Below are 25,594 nucleotides of genomic sequence, written 5' to 3' on the forward strand. Positions count from 1 at the left end.
AAACTCTGTCTATCTCGCGTTAAGTAGAGAGCAATGGAAGAGCAAACATCACGCGGTCCACATCCAGTAATCGGAATGCTCGGACAAATGAGTATTAAAAACAAAAAACAATTCAAGTCGTATTTTAGGAATCCTACTAAATAGTTCCGTCTTAATACAAAAATATTGATAACTCTATGGAGTTTGACATATATATTAAACAAATTTGATGCTGCTTTTAAACTGTAATTGTTTGCGAGAATAATATTTGACTTATTTTTATCTATATTAAACTGACACTTTTTTGTAATTAATGTTGTTACTTTGTTCGTACATCAATTTCGGTAGTATGTGATTTTTCGCATATACATCCATAACTTAAAACACTGTCGTGTTTTCACGACATGTTGTACTTAATTTTCGGACTTTCTGACGCACACAGGTGTACTGAAAAGGAAAATGGAAAAAGTTGACCAAGTGCACCAGTCATATTGCGACGAGTGGAAGAGGACATTGTTTCTTTGTGCCACACTGCACAAAACTTCTCACGACTGTCTCGGGCTCGGCTATTGTGGGTATGTGACAAATCTTGCCAGTAGCTTCCCGTGGGTCGGTGGTTCTGGGTTCTTTGTCCACAAGTTATAATGGCCGCCATGTATAGCTTATTGTGTGTCGTTAAAACCACAACAACAGGACAAAACTCGCAATCTTTAGGGTCTTCGAACCAACCAGAGGTCTTGACCAATGTCCAGAACATGAAGTATCAGAGTCCTAGTCAAATGTACCAACTAACGATTTTGGCATAGGAAAACGGGGTGGGCGTTAAGCGGTTAAGCGGTTAAGCGCTAATTTGATCGGTACATGACACTGCAAAAAAAAACAACAAAAAAAAACCGCGACTTAATTTTACTATAAAATGTCTCAATTTCAAGATTTTATTTCATCTCAAGACCTTTAATGCGATATGTTATACACATACAACAGTGAACAAAGAAAGAGATAAATAAAAGTTGAAACATGTTAAATATATGTATAATGAATTGTGTCATAGTCTATAATAAGAGGACACTTCAAGTTTTGTTTGGCCTTGACAAGCATACTGTCTAGCTTAGTAGCAGATGTTGTATTGAATGTTTGATCGGCACTTAATTTCAGTTTGCAATCCAGACTAATCAATGCCCGATTTATATCCATCGTTTTCAAACAAAATTGCTGCTTAAATCTGTACAATCAGATTTAATCACGAGTGTTATTGTTTTTCTGTCTCTCACAAATACGTACCGTTTGTCGCTGATTATTACAGGTATACAATACTGCATGAGTAACACATAGCAACAGGTTGTGTAAGTTCAGTCACTGACCTTTTCAATGATTCATGTAGGAAACGAATTATAAAATGTTATTACTTGAAGGCAACTTCTTGCTGTTTGAGTTCGCTTTTAGACACTTCTTGATGGCACATTTTTGATTGCATCAGTATACACTAGAGGGTGTACAGATGACGCATTTTAAGATTTGTACATACTGATGTGGAGAGAGAGAGATAAATAAGCGTAAATATATAAATTTGGGTTTGAATAACGCACACAAAGGTAGATATACGTCCTAAATGAAAGAAAGTACCAATATATATATATATATATATATATATATATATATATATATATATATATATATATATATATATATATATATATATATATATATATATATATATATATATATATATATATTTCAGCATCTCACAACAGGACTGTTATCATTTATACACACCGTAATGTTCAGGCAGGTGCGGGTATTAAACAGTTAAGGGACATATATATATATATATATATATATATATATATATATATATATATATATATATATATATATATATATATATATATATATATATATATGTATGTATGTGTGTGTGTGTGTGTGTGTGTGTGTGTGTGCGTGCGTGTGCGTGTGTGTGTGTGTAAAATATCGAATTTTGAATTGCAGGGAACTTTAAAGTTGGACGCATTGAGCATTACAATTTTATCGCATTTAAGCTAGAAAAGTCTTTGTGAAGGGTCACTTCGACCATCTCCTCCATGTCAGTGTAAAACCTCAAAGGGACAACATTCCAACTCAGTGAAATAGACCGGGGTATCTAAACACGGTCCTTAGAAAGTAAACATTTGAGCTACCAACCCTAACCGCTTGGCAGGAACCTATATCCACTTATCATTTTTCCAAAGGGAAATTTTGACGCACTGTCATTCACAGATTCTGAGCTGTCTAAACCTCATGAAAGGAAGCATATCTTTAGGAAAAATTAGGGACCGCTGCCTAAGATTGGGCAGGATAAATTAGGGCGTACACTTTAGAGCAATCAGACTTTAAAGTGATGACCTTAGTCAAAATTGTTTAGTGTGAAAATTTCCTAGAAGAGGAAACTTAGTCTCGACTCCGTGGAAAGCATAAAGAGATTAGTGCTTTCCTCGTAAAAAAAAAAAGAAGAAAGGGACCATGTTGTCGTTTTGTAAAAAGAAAGACAGGTGTAAAGCTACGGCGCACACGTTTTGAAAGAGAACAACATAAGGGTACGCAATTTTTGTTTCACGTACTATTCTTTTATTCGATTAGTTATTTATGCAAATGTGTTTGCTATGACTAGGTTTCCATATTATGTATCGTTTATTCAATTCATGTAAATGTGTTGATGCTAGGGTTGTTATGCATTTTATTTTATTCAGTTTCATGCTAGAATTGTTATGACATTTACCTTTGTAATTATACATTTATTAGTTCATTGGTAAAATTGATTGCTTGCGATCCAAATGTTCATATGTGTAGGATTTCATATGGTTATATGAAATAACTTCCTTTGTTTGATAGGACGATGTGTGTGTGTGTGTGTGTGTGTGTGTGTGTGTGTGTGTGTGAAACTATGTTACAAACATTTAAGTAAAAATATGAAATACTGTTTGTTTTCAAAGACCCAAACCTCAACCATACAATAATGTAGTCAATACAATGGAAATAAAACAAATGCAATATCAAGAAAAAGAAGCGTTGTTTTTTTTAAAGCAGCTTGATGTATTTCACATTGTTCAAACAAGGGGTGAGATGTTTTTTTTTTTCTCACAGAACAATCTGTGGAAAATAGTCTTTTAGGGCGCTGACGGCTAATTCAGTTTCCATACAGTGAAATTTGAATGGTTTTTGTAAAACTAGAATATATTCGTGGCAAGACTGGGAAAATAAAGACGCTTATACCCTATCCTTTGCTTGATCTTTGAAATTGAAATGGGCGGGGGGGGGGGGCGGTGGATCAATTGATACAGCGTTGTACTCGTAATTCTAGGTTTGCGGTTTTGCTGTCTCTGTGTGTCACTAGTAAAAGCACTTAGCTCCCATTTCTCTGGCATAATAAAGCAATTATTGAAAGTGTGAATAAAAACAACAGAAACAAATGTTCCCAGGGTAAACGTTTAATACGTATTGCAATTTGCCAAAACGTAACCTTCTTCAAAATAAATTAATATTTTCCGGTAATTATTTTCCCCCAATGACGGATCTTATTTTTTGTCAGTACGGTGTTTAATATTACACCGCAAATAGGCTGGTTCCATAGCTCGTAAAATAATTGTGTGTAACCGTCAGCATTTGTAAAATGTGTACCATACTACAAGGGTTTGTGTAATGTGAGGTTAGGAACATCATTCTTGAAAATATAGCCACATTTGTCATGCAAGCATTGACGTATGGTTTCCAGGTATGACAACATCGATACGTACCATTCTAAACGGGACCGCTCTGGTGGCCTAAGTGGTTAGTGTCCACATCGAATACGGGAGCTCCCTGGTTTGAACCCCGACCGATTCGTACCAAACACTTATAAAAACGGTACTAGCAGCTGCCTCGCTCGGCATTAAGAGCATAGTGTTAGGACTGGTCAGCGTGGTGTGACAGTAATATATATGACTGGGTGTGATATCATGCCACATGTCTGCGGCAAGACGCACCAGTGCTAGACGTCACTATAAACTGCCACACTGCAGGCAATGCAGCGATATGACTGAAACATTGTGAAAGCCACGTTAAAAATCCACAGCACACACACACACACACACACACACACACAAGTGCTAGACGCGAGATTTATGTTGAAAAAAAGCAATAATCTGAAGGAATAACTCATATCGAGTGACAAGATTGCCTCATATTACATGACCTCATGACCCGTTCTGACGTAAGACAATGTCTATCATACTGTAAAATAGACAAGGTAAGTAACGTCCCAAAAAACTTCGTTCCACCCTTGACCCTCGACTTCCTTCTGCAATTTCTGTCTTTTTTTAACATCAAGCTCGCGTCGAACAGCTGTCATCACACGCACACACACACACACACACACATGCGCGCGCGCGGATTGCAAGTCTGTACGTAACTCGGCAAAATGAACAGCAAAATTGTCATACAACGACGTTTAACTCTGTATAATACGTCAGCAGCAAAATGTGCGTTACTTCACAGCTCTCGGTTGTACCGTTGTGATCTTAAGGAATATAATGGGCATTTAAACGCAACGTGGAATAATACAGGTAATAATAATCAATACACTTTATCGTATATACTGCAAACTGCATAGGACCAAATATGCCTGCCGATCTGAATCTATGCACTTTGTTAGAAGTAATCACTTGAACAAGCAATATAGTCCCGTCTCTACAGGTGCATAATGCGACAACAGTTCATGGTCTATGTTATTTTTAGCTGGTCCCGACCTATACGCCAGTATTACTGTTGTTTCTACGCTGAACACCGTACTGATCAGTAAAGTATTTAAAATCACTAATATGCTCATATGCGCTGTAAAGGTTTCATCCCTGCTTGCACGTGACACCATAGTTTCATAGTTTGATATATTAAGTCGGTCAGATAAACAGTTGTGAACAGTTTACCAAAGCAATTAAGATACGGGGTTTCCATGGCAATTATCAACACGGCACGGGTCTGTTTCATTTTTATGCATAGGGAAAACGATTCCTTCAAACCAGGTGGACTTGACAGTATTTCTGTTGAATACCTGAATTTGTAAAACAATTAATAATACAATTTTGTTTTCTTCACAGTCAGCCAGTTTTGATAAAATTTCGATTGTTACAGACTTTACTTCTTGTTTCCAATATTTGAACTTGCTGCGTTTTATATAAGCCGCTTTGGCTCTTTGTGATGGTTTTAGTGATGCGGCCCTCGGGCATGTCATCGTGTGACCCTCGTGATGATTTGTATTTGAGACGCCATGCGTTACAGCAAATAGACACCCACCTCCTCCACTATATTTAGTTTCTTGAAACATTCTAACAAAGTCTTTGATGACAATTTATCAACTACTGGTATGCTATTGTGATTGTTGTTTTCCATCAAAGATGAACACACATTGGGCACAGCTCTCCGGATTTTAAAATATTTAGTAAAATTTTATTTCATTTATGAAAGAAGATGTTTATGCTCTAATTGGCGTATTAATTACTTTGCATTCCTTAATAGGGCCCCGAGTGGCCGAGTGGTCTAAAGCGCTCTTCGTTACGGATCACTGCCATCTCACCTCTGTCTGCGGCGGTTCGAGTCTAAGATTCAGCCAATGTGGGTATGTGAGAAAGCTTGCCAGTAGCTTCTCGTGGGTCGGTGGTTCTTTCCGGGGTTTTCCCGGGTTCTTCCTCCACCATTAATACTGGCCGCCATGTATAGCCTATCGTGTGCTGAAAAATGGCGTTAAACCCCACAACAACAACAACAGCATTCCTTAATACCCTTCGCTACTTTCTGGTCCCGTTTTCACCAAAATTATCAAAACTGGTCCTCAGCTTGTATTTTACATTATTTTGTTTATAGGACTTCAGGCAATATAAATAGTTTTGTTAGAGGTAATGACAGTAAGGATGAAAAACTACTTTCTGACTTATATTTAACAAACGAAAACCTTTGTATTCTTGAAATAATAGAGCTGAAAAATTCCTTAAATTTGAGCAAGTCCTCAGAATTCCTTCTTAGATTAGGTAAGTTTAAAATAAAATCACGAGTTTATGAGAGTATCTTAATCCATGATAACCGCAAATTATTTTGTGGAAAATTATTGTTACAACCCAAGAAATAGGATCGATAATTAAAATCTGAATTTGATGAAGATATGTTGAATTGGTTATTAAAAATGTGTTGCGTTTTTCCCGGTAAGTGGATGGCCAGGAGAACAAGCACCAGCTATATGTAACAGTGTCAATTTTGTACCTGTTTTGGCAACATATAACTGAGTTAACGTTGCAGATGTCAGCGTGAAACAGGTATTTAAGTTGATTGTGATTACGGACCGTGTTAAATCCATGACAGGGTGTTAAGGACACGGTATTTTAATCGGGCTGATTGCTGATTGGTTGGTTCTTAATGAGGCCAGCCCGATAACTATATCGGGTTAAGGGAGGAAGCTTAGGTTCATTGTCACAAATGACAAGGATTGAAATGTTGCAGAAACAGCGTTTGTATTTGCTGAAAAATGTGTCATTAGTTGAAACTTTGCAGGGATAGTATTTTTTTTAAGGCAAGCACGAAATATTTAGAAATTTCCAAACCTCCATAAACCTGTGTTAATTTCGGATGTTAAATAAACTTATGTCCTGATTGGATAAGTAACAGTTCGGCATATGAAACTCTGGTAAAGTTTCTTGTTTTATAAATGTTGCGTATCTCAAAATTCGCCATTCTTAGTTTTGTATGAGGCGAAAGTCTTCACTCAGAGGAAGAAGTAGAGGGCAATTTTCTAACTAAACAAAAGTCCATGGGATGTGTATAGGACGTCTTGAAAAGCTCTTCTGTAGGTGCGTAAAGAGACGATTCTGTAAAGGGGAAAAGAGAACAAGGCACGATACCTTAGCTTTACATATTATTTTCACGATAACACCCTTGAGATAATTGTTTAAATGTATTCGTCTAAGAATTTCATAAATTATTTTCCTGATTGGAGTCTGAATATACTTGTTTGAATTCATTTGTCTTGAACATTGTTTGACTCACGTACTATAAGAATTCTAAACATTTCATACATTATTTTCTTGATAAGAAGCTCGAGATAACTGAATGAATTTATTCGTTCATATGTCATTTGAATCGCGTATGCTAGGAATTGATAGATTCCTTAGGTTGATAGAATGTTACGCCAATGATCTGCTAGTTTGGAAATATTTGTAGTTAAGATATGACGTGAATTTTGTTAATTTGTTGTATAATTAAGATGTAGGTTCTTTTAACCGAAAATCTACTGTAGTGGCATTAAAGCCCGCGGGCCGACACATATAACTTATAGTTATTAATAGTCCACACGGCAGGGGCGTCATGGTTTCTTAAGAGACTAGACTTTGCTATACATCGATTGCTGACGCTAAATAGTCCTGTTAGAGAAGTACATTAATGTTCCTGGTCATCTGCTCCTGGCACAATTAGAGTACAATAAAAGTTGACAAATTTATTGAAACTCTGATTGATTGATTGATTGATATGTAAGACAACTTTGTTGACTTTACCTAAAGAATGTTCTTTAACACAGTCTTCATCAACTTGCTGTATTACGTGTTGCCTTTTTAAAAGCACAACTTATGTAAATGACCATGGTTTGAAGAATGTACCTGTTCAGAGTCGACGTTTGAATAGAAGACGATTTAGCAAGTTTAACGGTTATCCATTGTAAAGTAATTCAACATTACATGCTTTACGTGCAATCTTCTTTGTTTCTTGTATATAATGCTACCAAACTAGCTGTGTAAGCAAACGTATATTCGAATACCAATTTTCTATTCGAATATTTGCAGAAATGTATTCTAAGTCGAGTGTTCGAATATTCGTGGCAGCTCTGTTCTGTTTTTAAATAGCGTGGGTACCTTTCGTTCTGTGTTAAAAAATAACACACTGTAAAGAGCATAGTGGCTTTCAGAAGAGTTTACAAATACAATTGATAAATTGAACTGTATGCAATTTAGGGAACGAATTTATTTAGTTGCTTATTTTAAGCAATTTTACCACATTAGCGCCCTTTTCATGCATTCATCTTTCAGCAGAAGACGGGATAAATTTTAATTTGTTTTCCCGATAACCTATGTACGGATACACGAGAAGAATAAAACCGTTTTTCCATATTGAAAAGTAGTCATAATCAAATAAGCAAATTAGGTTGGGGTTTGTTTACGCTATAGAATATCAGCTGATTAATGCCACAGGGGATCCCAAACACTTTTGTGCGACATTAGTTGATAATTAGCAAAGAACACATTTTTCATCTTCAGGTACAGCTGAAACAGACTCATCGCCAATAACTGCGCAGTATCAGACGATGGATGACTAAAAATGTCCACGAAAAGGTTCTTTTTATCTTTGAATCTTCTTTATTTCAAAGCGCTCTATTCGACTATTTCAAACGGAAACATACGCTTATTTACTATACTTTGTTTTCATCTACAGAATGTATTATTGTCGGGGAAAAGACATGGTATATGGAAGACTCGTACAAGATACACGGCTGTGACTCTATCAGATTTTGGTTGTGGGGGTGGGGGTTAAACATTTAGAACTTTGTTTAGAAAGACATTTCTCCACAAGAATATTATAGATTATATTTAAAACAGAAGATCACTTTAAAACACAATGTTTATATTGAACCATGCAAAAGTTCATTTTTATTGTAGTGCTATTGTAAAGAGGAGAGTGTGACTGTGAGTGTGATTTGGATTTTAACGAAGCTTTAACGATTGTCCAGTCATGTTGCTACGATGTCTGCAGTGTCGCAGTTTATCATCATGTCTAGCACTCGGGCATCATGTCAGAGACATGTAGCATCATGTACCACCCAGTCACATTATCCTGACGCAAGGCCGACCAGTGCTAACACTCACCTCTTAATGCTGAGGCAGCTGCTAGTAACATTTTTGTAAGTCTTTGGTATGACTCGGCTGGTGGTTCGAACCCGCAACCTCCAGCATCCGAAGCAGACGCTCTAACCAATTAGGCCACCGGAGCGTTGCAAGAAGAGATTGCACTGGATGCAATGGAAATATAAAGTTATAATTACATGTATAATGGCACTTCAACAGCCTGATGCAAAAGATTGCCCACCTCTCCTGAGTTGCTCATTAATTCGTATTTCCTTGATATACAGTAATTCCGCTTTTTTGAATATTTAACAACTGAATTGCCTAAGATCCCGCTCCTATGCTCGTAAACCCACCTACTTCGCGAGGTGTTTGAGTAAGATAAAACTTCTATAACTTTGGATAAGTAGAAATTTACAAAACTAATTATCAACACACTTTCTTTCAGTACTTCCGTCAGTTCTGCATTTCTAATAATAAAGGAGAAAAAGACGTAACATATTGACTGTATATATATATATATATATATATATATATATATATATATATATATATATATATATATATATATATATATATATATACAAACAATAAAAAGAGTCTGTTATAAAGAAGAAAAGAAAAAAAGATGTGGGATCAGACCTAGTTATCTTCTTTGCGATGGAACCTGTCAAGAATAAATTTCTACCCGAGCATGGTACAAATTATATAGCTCGATATGATATATATTTATATTCTTCCAAGAACGAACAATTTAATTGATAATATTCTCTTTCATCCAGCTGCGACCGCTCTGGTGACCTAAGTGGTTAGAGTTCCGCCTCCGATGCGCGAGGTCGCCGTTTGGAACTAGGGCCGTGTCATACCAAAGACTTGTAAAAATGGCACTAGCAGCTGCCTCGCTAGACACTCAGCATTAAGAGGGTAGTGTTAGGACTGGTCGCTCTGTTGTCCGGATAATGTGACTGGGTGGGATATGATCCTGCATGTCTGCGACATGATGCCCAGTGCATAACAACACCATAAAATGCCACAATGCAGCCACCGTAGCGATATGACTAAACAATTTTTAAAACTACGTTACAAATCCAAATCACACACACACACACACTTCATCCAGTTACAATGAATTTTTGAAAAAGAGAATTGAAAACAATCATGTATGTTACAGAATATAGATTTGTCTTAACTTTATTTTCCCCATGACCTATGCAAAAATGTTAAAGATAATTTTTATCCTTGGTACGTGATTAAGCGAGAAAATTAAAGTCACTGAAATCGTGACCAATGCCAATGCGCCCTTTAAAACAGTCGGTCATAAAACCAGACTTTCTCTCAATCCCATCCTTTATAATCCTTGACCGCGCACGTCAAACATATTAACCCTACTTTTCACCATATGTATACTGCGATCGATGCTCCCAGATGAGTCCAAGTGGCTGAGATAATCTGTGTCACGTAGTTAGAATCGTTTCGTAAATAACATTCCTTACGCATAGTTTCATCCATGATATGAGCACGAAATTTTGCTTTGGCTAGCATTACGAAATCATTACTCTATGCATTTTCTTTCTTTTCTGACTTTTGAGTTTTGCTCGTTAATCTTCATTTTCAAGTACTATTCTATAACAGTCTTCTAAATTTTGCCATCCGTTACATAATGGATTAAACGGGTCCCTGTTATCTCACCTCTGTCTGCGTGGGTTCGAGTCTCGGGCTCAGCCAATGTGGGTATGTGAGAAAGCTTGCCTGTAGCTTCTCTAGGGTCGGTGGTTCTTTCCGAGTTTTTCACGGGTTCTTCCTCCAACATTAATACTGGCCACCATGTATAGCATATCCTGTGCTGATTAATGGCGTTAAATCCTATAACAACAACAGCTACCTAATGGAAAAGTTAAAAGGAAGCTCATCTACTCATGATGATAAGAAAACTTAACATGAATTTTAAATGTTCTCAACATTTTAAAGGTTTATTTTGATGATCAAAGTAAGGCCCGTATATGTTACTAACTCGAACCAGCCACACACGTTCCCGACATGATCTAACCACAGGGCGAGACCAAGTTTACGGTCTTAACGTGTGAGCAATCACTTAAACTGTGTAACAACGCTCGGAAGTCGGTTTTCGCCGCCACCCAAACTGAATAATCAATGTAACAGTTCGACAAACCCAACACTACCAAATAGAGACACCGGCCTGATCCAGCAAACAAAACATAGCAGACAGCTGACCCCAGTGGTCAGTTTATCAGTCAGGCAAATAAGAAACCAGCACAGTTAGCGTTAAACCGGTTTAATCCGTTCCACAGCAAGCGCAGCAAACGATTTGTCCAAAGACCTAAATGGTGATGAATGATAAAAACATAACAAAGAGCGAATTAAATAATCTGCTAAACTTCCGAAAGCCTCAGACGATCCTATAAATTTCTTCATTAAATCTGGAAGTCTGGAGAGTATGGGGATTGGAGAGTACCCACCCCTCCCGAAACTGTATGAGGGAAGCCTTCCAGGAGTTCCCAGGCCCGAGGAATTAAAGATTCACGGGGGAGAGGGGCTTATATAACTATAAATGCACCCTAAAAGCATTCCTTAAACCATCCTTTATGTGTATAATTGTTATAGTTATATTAGGCTAAGTATTAGACGGTTTAGGCCTATATATAGTTTATCAAAATACATGTAATTGTATCCACGGAAACGAGAGGCTCTGGAGAATGGGGGTGGGGTGGCACGTAGCCAAATGGGGTCCCTAACCCCCTTAACCTGGCCCTTGAAGCCAAATGCTTCCATTAATTATATGTCTATGTCTGACACCGTATTACAATGGGAATACAGAAACTGAAAGGCAAATGTTAATGAAATTATTATTTTACTTAACACAATGATCTAATAGATATCTGCATTCGGGGAACTATTTTCTTTTCAAAGAATACGACATTGCTAATCTAATTTGTTTCATAAACACCAGCTTATCAAATATAATGATAAAGTCGCTGCAGGAGTGTCCATCGTGAACAATAATAACACGTCTCACACCCAGATTATTCTCATGACTTCACTACAGACCATACCTATCTAAATCATGACACTGGTTCATTCCTAATCGTACTTAGAATTGGCAGACTTTATTTTTCACTGAACATCTCTTGGGAAGATGGTGGTAATTATTGTTTGGTTTATATTCGTTTATCGGCAGATACTGCCATATACGACTGAACGATGGTGGTAATGGCCGCTTTCAGATATATTTCAGAATTAATCTTCCCAAACCTCAAGAGCGCAGACAGGAATCAAAATCGAATAAAGCGAGTTAGGCTTTAGTCCCTCTGCGAATCTAATATTACAGCTCATCATTTTGAAAATGTAGCGGAAAATATACTCATATATACATTGAAGCTATAGGATTTTTTGTGATAAAATACGTAAAACATAGGCATTTCCTACACGTAACAACAAACCATGGCTAGAGGATGCTTTTAGGAATGCTAGAACTAAATGGACAGAAATCCTTAGAGACCATTCCAATAACTTAAATCCGAATAAATACTGCATTTAACGAGCAAACGTTCGGCCTACCTTTAGAAAGTAGCAGAACAAAATACGAAGATATTACGTCTATATGTTGAACTCTCGCAGCTGTATTAACTTTCTGTTTAACATGGAACGAAGGATCAGTGACAAAAATACAAACTGATGTAAAAGACACTTTTAAAAATCTGATAATAAGTAATTACCGGGCCAGAAATTTCAGATACATCGCACCAAACATTGTCTCAATAATATGCACCCGATGACCATTCAGAAAAATTCCACCGTGTCAGAAAGCCGAGCAATGTGATTTAATGTTAACGCTGACGCTTACAATAAGCCTTTCACTTTAAGATAATTACGATAAGCCTTTCACTTTAAGATAATTACAATAAGCCTTTCACTTTAAGATAATTACAATAAGCCTTTCACTTTAAGATAATTACAATAAGCCTTTCACTTTAAGATCATTACAAGATTTTCTTGATGGAACCCATTACATGGTCCAGCTCTCATTAAACTACTGAACAATTTCAATAGCATTTAGCATAATGGCGGGATCCCATTGAGAGAAAACACCTATACCGCTACCCGAACTTGTCCAAGACTACACCATTCCAGCCACCGTCTCATAGCTATAAGAACCTGTCAAAGACTATACCATTCCAACCATCGTCCCATAGCTATACGATCCTGTCCAAGACTATACTATTCCAACCATCGTCCCATAGCTATACACACCTGTCAAGGACGATGATACCATTCCAATCATCGTCCCATAGCTATACGATCCTGTCCAAGATTATACCATTCCAACCATCGTCCCATAGCTATACGATCCTGTCCAAGACTACTATTCCAACCATCGTCCCATAGCTATACGATCCTGTCCAAGACTATACTATTCCAACCATCGTCCCATAGCTATACAAACCTGTCAAGGACGAAGATACCATTCCAACCATCGTCCCATAGCTATACGAACCTGTCCAAGACTATAGCATTCCAACCATAATCCCATAACTATGACAAGCCGTATCTGCATAACCATGAAAAATGACCGACTTCTGTGGCATATTGAGTCCAACCAACTACTATCATGGATTCAGACTTATCCAGTTAAGAACAATTGACCATCAAGGCTGGCTCGAAACATTAATCAGAGAAGCTTCCATAAAGAATGTACAGCAGCCAACTCGTTTGATTTGGAGGTTTACCGGTATTTGATGTTCAACACTTTAGCAATCGTTTGGATCGAAAACAGATCAAGTCAAAGTATTTAGCTCTGGATCAAGGATTTCGATTATACTGCTAGTTTTAACGTTAAAAAGGTGATTGTCAATATGCCTCCCTGATGTACTCCCATATCGTTAAGATAGCTTTTAGAACGAGCGGAATATACCGTAGTTCTAAAAAAAATGTGTGTTCTCTAAACGTTCGAGTAAGTCATTCATTTTGCTGTATTTACATGGGATGCAATAAGCTTTATCCAGGTTAAACAAGATGGCAACTGTACATACTGTAGGGTTTCTTCCGTGATTAATGTATCAAGGAATTACCTTTAAGCCCCTGGCAACAGTTTTATTTTTACATTTCAGAACGCTTAAATGGATAGTCTTGTTGATTAATATGGGAATTCGGTGCGAAACTTCGCGTCTACAGGCACAACATGAGGTGTCACTCTTCGGTTTTTTATATCTGCATTGCCGATTTGTCTTAAAATTGTATAAAACGTATCTTTTGCAGGGATTATATCTAACATTAGATTTGCGTTTGATCTGCATCATTCAGTGGGTTAGTGACGGTCTTTAGTTTTCGGGTGACACATTTTTGTGTCTGATATATAGCTTATAATAAAACATCAGACAAATGCGATTTGTGCTGCAGCTGTTTTGCTCTTCTATGAATGAACATCTAAGAGAAGACATCTCTGAGAATAAAAAAATATGGTGGGGCGGAAAATGGGGAGGGGAAGAGAATATTATTAGTATTCGTATATAACAGAGAAAAATGTTATGGTTAGAGAACAAGTCTTGAAGAATATCTAGGACGGTAAATGATGAAGTTCATTACTATATTCTGCACAGACCTATTTATTAAAACACTAAATTTTATTATCATACAAGTTTTTAATTATGTGTTTATTGGACCTATACAACATTGTAATCGAACAATTGTAATGACGCATGCTATTATGAGACGTTCATGTGTGTGTGCGTGTGTGTGCGTTGGATTTGTAAAGTAGTTTTAACAATTTTATAGTCATATTGCTACGATGTCTGCAGTGTGGCAGTTGATAGTGATGTCTAGCACTGGAACATCATGCTGCAGACATGTAGCATGATGTCTCACCCAGTCACATTATCCCAGACACCAGACCGACCAGTCCTAACACTAGCCTCCTAATGCTGAGCTCCTAGCGAGGCAGCTGTAAGTACCATTTGTATAAGTCTTTGGTATGACTCGAATGGGGTTCGAACCCACGAACTCCTGCATCTGAGGCGGACGCTATAACCACTAGGTCACGTGACCGGTGAGGCATTCATGTAAAATTGCCAAATAAGGCGCGGTGACAGCTTCAGGACTCACGGTAGTTATGATATGGAAGAATGAGATCCAGTACAGAATGGGTGAAAGTAATATAGAATATATATATAGATTTGGCTGAATATGGTTGATTGAAAATTGTTGCGTATATTTAGTTTATATTGCGTGTTTGACCTTTGTCCGATATTAATGATATAGTTTTAGTGCGTACATAATTTTGTCTTATTTGTAAGTTTTAAATAAATGTTTACTTGACCTATCCATGGGAGTTAAATTAGTGCCGTTAGCCCTTCGCTAATTAGAATAAGCTGAAATAAGCACAAATGAGAGATTTACTTGCCTTTGATAGAACATCGTCTTTCAACGCTCTCTGACATTAGTTATTGTTTTTCAATGCTATCTGACATTGGTTCTTTCTTATTGTTTTCGCTGTTATAAAATAACACACCGACCCACCACCGCATATTATCCGCGTATATGTGTGAATTTGTCTTCCATTTTCGTGCCCTTTTACTTCATACACACGCAACACAAACCGAGTCTTTGTTATTTATTTGTATTTGGTATATTTTCGTCACCACCAGCGTTACGTCATGAATTCTTTTTTTCCGTCTTCATTGTATATATCAATATTTGTACTTGAATTGTTAAAAAATAGATGATTTTATTATTTTCGTTTTGCTTTTATAAAAACTCACATTCGTTATTATTTATATGAGCTACTAGTTAACAACTTTTGGATCATGTCATTAATATTTAAGTATGAATGTAGTTATTGCTGTTTTACTTAAGCTGACGAAATATAAAGACACTGGTACAGACTGTATAACCTTAAGAGTAAGAGTATCTATGAATCTCTCTCTCTCTCTCTCTCTCTCTCTCTCTCTCTCTCTCTCTCTCTCTCTATATATATATATATATATATATATATATATATATATATATATATATATATATATATATATATATATATATATGTGTGTGTGTGTGTGTGTGTGTGTGTGTGTGTGTGAAATGTTACACATGTATGTTAGGTCAATGGAGGGGTAGCAGGTATTGCATTTATATGGTTACGAATAAACTTGCCTTGCCTGAAGCAGTATATAATCATGTTATTCAAATCACCTGATTAGTTGCTTCATGTATAAACAGAATAATAATGTTTTGAATGAACACAAACAGTTGTTGGAGAAGGCCATTAAGTATTTACAAACATACAACGTTTTAGAACGGGTAACTTTGAATTAGGAACACACAAACAGATTCTAATTTCTCCTGGTATTTTTATGATTGTGTTATGAAAGGCTTGAAGTTGTTTTAAGAACACCGGTCGACCATTTCCATCAGGGCAATAAATAACATCGGATTTAGCTGTAATAATACACATACAGTACATAGCATATGGACTCGCAAACATTAGGACTTTTTCTAGTTTAGTTATTTCAAATTGACTGTCAGTTTCTTGCACAAGCTCAGATGATATCTTCACTGACCTCGGAGAGAAAAATATCGTGTACAATATGTATGTCATATTTAAATTGTGGTTACATGTTATTAAATACAAGTTCTTGGAAGGTTTAGGTTGTTTCACAGCAATTATTTAACACACACACACACACACACAAGCGCATGCACGCACACACACACACGCACACACACACTGTGCCAAAATGGAAGTTACATGAAGATGACTGATTTCCACCTGCGTCCTGATATATATATATATATATATATATATATATATATATATATATATATATATATATATATATATATATATATATATATATATATATGCGTTTACAATAGAAGAACAATAAATTAAACATGACACAAAAAAACGTATGTATATATACTAAATTAAATTAAACATTACACCAAAAAAACTAGTAGAGATCAAGCCCAATAGTCCACGATTAATGTAGGAAATCTGTACAGTATTCCAGGTTGTGTGCACAATAAAGGTATTAAATGTAGAGCACCAATCAATGCAAGGTTTTAGAATATGGTGTGTGTGTATGTGTGTGCGCGCGTGTGTGTGTGTGTGTGTGAGAGAGAGAAGGAAGACAATTTTCAACATATACATGTATATAGACCAGCGAAATCTAACTAGTGGGAACACCATTTATGTGAGTATATGAGAAAGCTTGCCGGTCGATGGGATCTTAATTATCGGGGTTTTCCTCCACTGGTTATACTAGCCGCCATTGATTGCCTATCATGCACTGAGAAGGAAAAAAAAAGCGTTCAAGGCAAACCTGTAACACATTAAATCCCATTAAACTGGACTTAGATTTCCCTATGCTGTCCACACAGACAGGAAGATGTTTTATTGATCACTGAATGCATTTTATGAGAAAACGTGCGAGAAGAAAAGTCGTTGTATCGTATATGTCTCACAAATGTGGGTACCGATTTTGACGTCATAAACATATCTACCTTGGAATAGACACAATATAATTCTGTCGGGTGGGCCAGAAAAAATAGTATTGTTTACCGATTGAACTTGTTATTGCATAACGGCCATCTGTAATGTTCCGATCTGCAAAACACTGTCAAATGTCAAGGACACAACAACCTTAGTCTACTGCGTTTTTAAAAATCTGCTGTGGAAAGACATTTATATAATAAACGTTTTAGCAGTACTAGGTAGCTAGAACATTTGCCATCGAGTTATGCCAAGAAGACATTCTTTTGACTATTGTAAAGAAATGTATGGAGAATGGAAGAAATTATTCCTCTTTTTTGATATTAGAACAGTCTTTCTTCTACTCAGCAAGCAAGGTTAATTACAAATGACTTTGAATCCATCATTTAAATGAACATTGTTGGCTGTGTAATAGCATATCTAATTTCGTCATATATGATTCTTTAATTTTCTTAAGCTTTTCGCTCAATGATTTGATTAATGACTGGATGATTGTCACATATGATAAAGCAATGTACTTCTCTATGCATTTTGGACTGTTATAATTTTATTTACTTTGAAGTAAGTTTTCTTCAGCAGAGGAAAAGTATAAAGAAGCAATCAAATTTCACCAGAAAATATTACTTCATTAGATATAGCGTTCATTTCCATATTATATTGCAGGGTTGCAGACTCCAAGGATAGTGAAAGAAAAACTCGCCATCTAAAGTTTTTCTACCAATCCCCATTCTTGTGCCGCTACCAACGATCAGTCTGGTACCATTCAAGAGTCTCTTTAAAATAACACTAAATATAAGCTACATAGCCTCAAAACTACCTCTATTACGAAAAAAACGAAAAAAAAAACGAAAAAAAAAATTGTCAAAAATATCTTGACTAAATGACTTTTCACATGTGTCATTTGGAAGGAGTAAAAGTTAGATATAAATACACAGCCTTTATACTCCGTTAATTCGTTGTGGCAATTCGTTATATTTACATTTTAGAATTTGACTTCTAACCGACATTATATAGCCAGAATTGTACTTAAGTGCAGTAAACCCAACCCATATCACCCCACCCACAATGATGCTGTCCGCATACCAATATATATCAATTAATGAAAAGTCTGTTTCTTTATTACTATTTTATTTCTAGTACTCTGAGTGTTGTATTTGGAACCTTGCGTTATTTCTCTTGAGAGCCAAACATGCTTGCTAATCTGCATTAACGAATAACGCTGTCTTTATGTGTTTTTTGGAAAGACCCTTAGCTTCTATTTTCTAGACATAATTTAGTCAATAATTTCTTCGAAGTATTGTCAGAAACCAAGACACAGCTCCAGGGGCGGATCAAGGGAACAGGGGGAGGAGAGCCATCCACACCCCACAACAACATGCACCTTCTGTGATTAAGTTTCTTCACATTAAGATGTTAAAAGTTATTCGCTGGACACGCTTAAAATACGTGAGCTTTGCCTCTTGGGTCCTCAACGAGTCTTCTGTTGCACAGACCCTTCGCCTACACGTCAACGTCCCTAAATGATATTATGATATTTCCGGATTCGCTCCTGCAGCTATCCCAATAATTATGCTTGTTTTGAGAGAGAGAGAGAGAGAGAGAGAGAGAGAGAGAGAGAGAGATAACGATATGTAGGTGCCGAAAAGACCTGTACGAGACATTCAGTACTGAAGTATTAACCCACAAAGCGACCGAGATATTGACCACACTCTATCATAAAACAAAGTGATGTTGTGTTGTTTTCGAATCCTTAGCCTCAAAGAAAAGGGCAATAATCAGCATGTAAACATATATGCTAAAATGAATGTTCTCGCAACAACAAAAACTGACCGCAGGAATGTAGAGCGTTTTTGTTTCAGATAAGATCGTATTCGAAGTAACGCCTTTCACCGCAAGTCACATTCAGTACTTATATGAAATGACCGAGCCATGTAGAGACAGGGCAGGATTAAGGTTATTTTTATCGGGATGTGGGGTAGGGAATTGGGGCACGTAATGTGTCTGTGTGTGTGTGTGTGTGTGTGTGTGTGTGGTGTCCTTAGCTTCACCTTAAAAACAGTCATTAGGTTGTCTTTTATATGTGTATAATTATTATAGCTAAATTAGATCAGGTAATAAACGGTTTAGACCTATATATGATTTATTTAAACACGTGCAATTTTAACCACGGCAATCGTAGAGGAAGGGTGAATGACTGGTTGAGTGTCGGAGCAGGTTACCCTTATGCCATCCCCTTTAATCCAGCTCTGGTAGCTACCAAGATTTTTACCAATCAACTATCTGGTTTATCTTTAACTCAAAACAATGGGACAATAAACTGTAAACAAGTGGTTAAAAATAAAAATTTGAAGATTTTCCTTTGCGGACGTGCTATGTTCGATTTCAAGGTCAGAGATGGTGGGATGGCTTGTTGTGTCCTTAAGTTACATATCTTGCTATTATTGTTTAGCAAAACTAATTAAAACCAAACGCCTTAAAGCAAATCAGCATGTTGTTGCGAGTCTCTAAGCCAACAATTAACTTTCATTCGGTCACCCTTGGATATCTCAATCGGAACATTTTCTCTCTTTTCCATCAAATCGAGCAATTTGTCGCCATTGAGAACTATATCGGAAAGCAGTGGTGAATTATAGTGCAAACCTACCGATGCACTTGATGTATTAGTTAACTTTACGACGAAGTACGCATAATAATTAGATCTACCAAGTTTTATAATGATGCCATTTACACATGACGATAGAGCACAAGAGAGGAGAGTTGATTTAGCTTGATACAATTAAATGAATCGGTGATAAAACTAATAGAGTATGATAGTTTACAATAATTTATCGTAGTCAGTATTGATGAGCATTGTATTGACAAAATACTGCCTCTAATTTTCGGGGCATGAAACCTACTAAGTTTCTCAATATTCATCCAGAGTTGCTTTTGTTCGAGTTGTTGCTAGTTGGTTTTCTAACAGCACATTCAGCAGTTTTTGTATTGCGCATTCAGCACTTTAAGGGCAATATCATGTCAATTAATTCGGTGCTAAACGCCTTTCGCAACGACAGCCGAGGTACCTGACCCTGGCTGGCCATGGAGAGCATCGAACTGGTGACCCTTAGATTGTGAGCCAGAGGCTCAGCCAACGCATTATAATTTCATCGTAGGACATATGTATGTGATAGCTGACCTTCACAACGGCAACCAACATCTGCATCGAATCTCGTGGGCTATTTACTTTGGTACCCAGAGGTTGAAACGACAAGGTGCACAAAGTCGGTGACTGCAACTCAACTCAGGCGTTAACTCTGATAATCTTGTATATACATTCATCTTAAAAACTTTGTTATTTCGAAGAAAATATTTAACATTTCTATTGAAATGCCTTTCATATATTTTCAATTAATATGGGTACGATTTAAAACTGTGGAATTAAAATGTGCATGGCTTCATTGTCATATGTTTGAACATAAGAAGGGATATAATGTGCATGGCTTCATTGTCATATTTTTGAACATAAGGACGGATATAATGTGCATGGCTTAATTGTGATATGTTTGAACATAATGACGGATAGAATGTGCATGGCATCACTGTGATAAGTTTGGACATAAGGACGGATAGAATGTGCATGGCTTCATTGTCAAGTTTGGACATAAGGACGGATAGAACATGCATGACTTAATTGTCATATGTTTGGACATAAGGACAGACTGCATGTACATGGCTTCATTGTCACATCTTTGGATATAAGATTTATAGAGTGTACATGGCTTCATTGTCATATCTTTGGAGATAAGACTTGTTGTTGTTGTAGGGTTTAACGCCATTTTTCAGCACACGATAGGCTATACATGGCGGCCAGTATTAATGGTGGAGAAAGAATCCGGGAAATCCCCGGAAAGAACCACCGACCCTGGAGAAGCTACGGGCAAGCTTTCTCACATACCCACATTGGCTGAATCCGAGACTCGAACCTACGCAGACAGAGGTGAGATGGCAGTGATCCGTAACGGAGAGCGCTTTAGACCACTCGGCCACTCCGGGCCCTAAATTTATTGAGTGTACATGGCTTCATTGTCGTATGTGTGGACATAAAGACCTATAGAATATGCACGGCTTCATTGTCGTATGTTTGGACATAAGGACGGATTGAAAGTGCATGGCTTTATTGTCATGTATTTGGACATAAGGAGGGATAGAATGTACATGGCTTCATTGTCGTATCTTTGGATATAAGATTTATAAAGTATACATGGCTTCTTTGTCATATGTTTGGGCATAACGACGGACTGAATGTGCATGACTTCATTGTCGTATGTTTGGACATAAGGACGACTGCATGTACATGGATTAATTGTCATACGTTTGGACATAAGGACTGATAGAATATGCATGGCTTCATTGTGATAAGTTTGGACATAAGGACGGATAGAATATGCATGGATTCATTGTCGTATGTTTGGACATAAGGACAGATAGAATGTACATGGCTTCATTGTGATAAGTTTGGACATAAGGACGGATAGAATATGCATGGATTCATTGTCATACTTTTGGACATAAGGACGGATTGCAAGTGCATGGCTTCATTGTCGTATGTTTGGACATAAGGACGGATATTATGTGCATGACTTCATTGTTTTATCTTTGGACATAAGATTTATAGAATTTGCATGACTTCGTTGTCATGTTTTGATATGCTGAACGATGGAGTGCACATGGCTTCTTTGTGATATGTTTCGGTGTACGGACAGATGTAATCATGCAGAAGGGAAATTCTGGAGTTTTATGGATTGCTAACTCAACGAAACAGTTTTATTTCATAATTATGTTTCTCTTTAATCTCATTTTGTATATTTTTGTTACTTTTCCCTTAATAATTAGTTCGTTTTCTGTGGATTTTAATTTCATCTTCTCATCTGTTGACACATAATTCGAATGTCCTATGCATTGCTTGCTAAATTCCTAAATATTTGCAGTTGTTGTTGTTGTTGTTGTTCTAGGGTTTAACGCCATTTTTCAGCACAAGATAGGCTATACATGGCGGCCAGTATAACTGGTGGAGGAAGAACCCTGGAAAACCCAGGGAAGAACCACCGACCCACGAGAAGCTTCTGGCAGACTTTCCCACGTATCCACGCTAGCCGAGCCTTGGACTCGAACTCACGCAGACAGAGGTGAGATGGCAGTGATTCGGAACGGTGAGCGCTTTAGACCACTCGGCCACTCGGGGCCCCAAATATTTACAGTCTTACAACAGTAAGAATGCAAGTATGTATGTATGCATGTATGCATGCATGCAAGTATGTATGTATGTATGTATGTATGTATGTATGTATGTATGTATGTATGTATGTATGTATGTATGTATGTGTGTGTGTGTGTGTGCGTGCGTGCGTGCGTGCGTACGTGTGTGTGTGTGTGTGTGTGTGTTTGTGTGTGTTTAGGTAGTTAGGTAAGTAGGTAATAGCCTTACCGGTGTTTCATGCAAGAAAGCAAAAAATCAATGGAAGAAGAAGAAAACAACGTAACTTAAACATGTCTGATTAAAGGTAAAAATATCAAAGTAATTTTTCTGGAATATAAGGGCCTAGTTGCATTGAGGGAGACTTTACTATAGTTCCAGGAATAACCTTGAAAATCTCTCTTCATACATGATTTTTACTAAGATCCTCTATAAACAGCATAGAACATTTCCACCCTCCCCTTTTTAGAACATTTTGAAGAAGAAAAAAAAAAATCGAACAAAATAATCGCAAGAAACAGCAGGCAAATGCAACAAGAAACCAGCAATGCAAAGCAAGCAGGACCGTTCCCGAGCTCTCCTTCCCACTAATGACAGCCAACCATTCAACTGTAAGGGACTTTTATGGACCCACAGATTGAGGCCAAACTATCAGGGTTCCTTGAATCCATAAAAGCCTGGGGGAGGTGGCACCATTCCCTTCCCCAGGAACAGCTAGCAGGCTGCGGTGCAGTCAGAAGAAAGTGGCACATGCACAGTTGTGCGCACGCCACTATAATTAAACTCAACAACAACGAAACAATAGTTCCAGGTCGCTGACTTCAAACAGTTCTTTAAAAATGATGATATACAATGTTGGCGGTGAATTTAACTACCGTTGGTCTGCGTTTTCTTTTTTACGATAAGCAGTTTAGTAGCACCCAGACAGGGATCTTCGGTATTTCGTTTTCATTGTTTAAAACCTTGGTTATACATAATTTATATTTTGCGTTGTACCCAAATTTCGACATACTCTATGTAACAATTGCCATCCATGACGTTTTAAACATGCAATCATATAAACGTATGATAGTGATTTTAATTTTTTTATATTATTGTTTTTCTTTGATCTGTGGAGACAAAACTGCATATAAGTTGTGTGTGTGTGTGTGTGTGTGTGTGCTTTTGTGCGTGTGTGTGTCGCTATGGTACTACAGTGTGGCAGATTATAGTGATATCTAGCACTGGGGCATCATGTCGCAGACATGCAGCATCATGTCCCACCCAGTCATGATGCGAATATAATATGTCCCTCTAGGGTAATTAAATTTGAAATTGAAAAATAGATTATATGTAAGGTGACCAATTTTCATTTTGTACGAGCCACAGATTCAGACTTCACCTCGGTTTGTGTACTTAACAGAATATACTGAAACTAAACACTATCGGGAATTGTACCTTTTGAATAGAGGTGACCAGGGAAAGGAGGTTCAGTTAAAGAGAAGACCGTGTTATGGAAGATTTCATTATATATTTATTTATATATGATGTTAAATTCACCCTCGTATAGCCAGGCACTGAGGATACGCAGATTGTGCTCCGATGATGAAACATTTATAGAAAGGTCCGAAGAGCTAATTAAACATTTCATTGATCGAGGCTACGACAAAGAACTGATTGCGGAGGCATCCCAAAGGGCTAAACAAACAAACCGCTATATCCTATTAAAATATGGAAAGAAGGAAAAAGCCGATACAGTACCGGATTACCAAATAAGTAGAGTAGGCTCCCGCCTATGGACCCCACGCCCTTTAGGGGTCCCGCGACAATAGTTATTTAATAATTTTTGTTTCGTAACATAAAATTTTAATTTGTTTAATAACTTTAATAATTGTTAATATTTGTTTTGTGTAATAAAATTGGTTTAATAAAATAGTTGGTTATAAAATTAAAAACGTATTAGAAGATAATTTGCAAGGGGGGGCTCCAAGATTTCGACTGCCTAAGGGCCTCCACAGGGTTTGATTAAGGCACTGGGCTGATAGGATTCCATCTATCCTCACCTAACATCCAGACAACCCCAAAGTAGATAAAATCATCGGGAAACACTGGCCCATCGTGGAATCGTCGGACGCACCGAAGTTAATCCTGTCAAAGAAACCTGTAGTTGCCTACCGGAGACCAAGGACATCCTAGTCAGGGCGAAGCTAACACCATTCACTAATCAAGACCGCCCTAGTCAATCTAGCCCCTGTGGCGATAAACGGTGTAAAACTTGTCAACATAAGATAAAGACCAGGACATTTTCTAGTACAGTGACAAGAGATAAATTAAACATACATGGCTAAACAAAACGTGCAAAACAGAGAATGTAATTTATCTCGTCTCATGTAAGTTCTGTAGCCTTCTGTATGTCGAAGAAACTGAAAAGCTACACAAAAGGATCAACCTTCGTAGGTCTGGTTGTATGACAAAGAAGCTGTACAGAAGCTCGGTCGCAGTAACACAACGTTTTCACAACGTTGCTATATGGTTTATGTTTTGGTTACGTGGGAAAGTAACGTTTTGGCAACGTTGCTAAAACGTTACACATGAAAATGAACTTAAATAGTTTTCTGATCTAAAAGATATAGTAAATTACAAATGGTATGTATATGCATTGATCCTAATAGTATGTACAAGAAATAGTATACATTTTACAAAGATAATATGTAACGTTTTTACTACGTTGTACCAATGTTGTGGTTAACTTTACATTATCATGGGGAACAATCAGTTTCATAGTTCATTCATTTTTTATTTTCAAATCCAATAAAAAAAGAAGGTTGCAACTTTTGTAGGAAAATATTTTACTCGTCAGATTTTTTGAAATTACAAACATGACGTAATGTCATTGCACTGACAATATTTTACGTATCCATGAACCGAAGTCTAGCTGATCCTATACCGACCGAATCGCATTTGTGGCAGAGACGTATCTCCTGTTTCCCGCTATTTTGAACCACCAATGTA

The 25,594-nt window shown here is 37.1% G+C and overlaps 1 long non-coding RNA gene across 3 annotated transcripts in view; it reads left to right on the forward strand.

Annotated features, from left to right (window-relative positions):
• The window catches only part of LOC149793417 (uncharacterized), a 50,876-nt gene that overhangs the window by 11,264 nt on the left and 14,018 nt on the right, over positions 1-25,594 (forward strand). For 2 of the 3 annotated variants that reach the window (XR_016422770.1, XR_016422772.1), the window contains exon 2: positions 8,286-8,360. The exons of the other annotated variant lie outside the window; for it this stretch is intronic. This is a non-coding gene — a long non-coding RNA (uncharacterized LOC149793417). The remainder of the gene's footprint in view (positions 1-8,285; positions 8,361-25,594) is intronic. 3 annotated transcript variants of the gene reach the window in all.

Source organism: Sinohyriopsis cumingii, chromosome 8 (assembly GCF_028554795.1).
Source record: "Sinohyriopsis cumingii isolate HCF-2022 chromosome 8, ASM2855479v2, whole genome shotgun sequence".
Lineage (NCBI taxonomy): Eukaryota > Metazoa > Mollusca > Bivalvia > Unionida > Unionidae > Sinohyriopsis > Sinohyriopsis cumingii.